This window comes from Pollicipes pollicipes, unplaced genomic scaffold (genome assembly GCF_011947565.3).
Source record: "Pollicipes pollicipes isolate AB1234 unplaced genomic scaffold, Ppol_2.1 Scaffold_6138;HRSCAF=7277_pilon_pilon_pilon, whole genome shotgun sequence".
In the NCBI taxonomy this organism is placed as follows: Eukaryota; Metazoa; Arthropoda; class Thecostraca; order Pollicipedomorpha; family Pollicipedidae; genus Pollicipes; species Pollicipes pollicipes.
This window is the reverse complement of record NW_023596818.1, coordinates 27,387,103-27,387,839: the sequence shown is the minus strand read 5'-3', so window position 1 is coordinate 27,387,839 and position 737 is coordinate 27,387,103.

Here is a 737-nt window from a genome sequence, read left to right as displayed (position 1 = left end):
CTGCAATTCCATAAACAATGCGGCGATCGAGACGAAACAATGATTTTTTTAGGCGTTCATATGTGGCGTTCGAGAGCGGGATTTACAGATATAACGGCCGCCAATTGGCTCACAATAGGTGTTGTGTAAGGTACGATGACGCAGTCACACTGTAACGCATGGAGTGGCATATTTACTTCACAGAAAATTATGCTGTTTAGAGCAGTCTTTTTCACTAAAAATGTATGCTTTTAGTTATAAGTGAACTTGTTTCATCATAGTGCGATGCTTGTTTTGACATCTTCAAATGTGAAAATTTCCTTTAAGACAGGATTGTATCTGGCGGCACTACTTTGGCGGGCCTCAAACATTCTTAGACTGCGGCCGTTTTTGCCCATGGGCGTAAACATCACTGGGGCGGTAGGGTCCAGACCCCAATAACCTCGCAGGACCAGTCTATTTCTGTGTTTAACAACACAAACAGGCTCAAAGCGGACTGGACCCCAGCACCTTTAATGCATGCTCACAGCCTGGCCTGACCCCAGAACCAGAGTACGACCCGGTGTCAGTGGGTGCTCTGGCTGACCCGGTGTCAGCGGGTGCTCTGGCTGACCCGGTGTCAGCGGGTGCTCTGGCCGATCCGGTGCCAGCGGGTGCTCTGTCGCGAGCGGGTCTTCTCGTTAAGCACATGCACAGGAACGGAGCATATCAGAGCATGTATCAAAGCGTATCCCTGGTCTGCACCGCAACGGAGCATA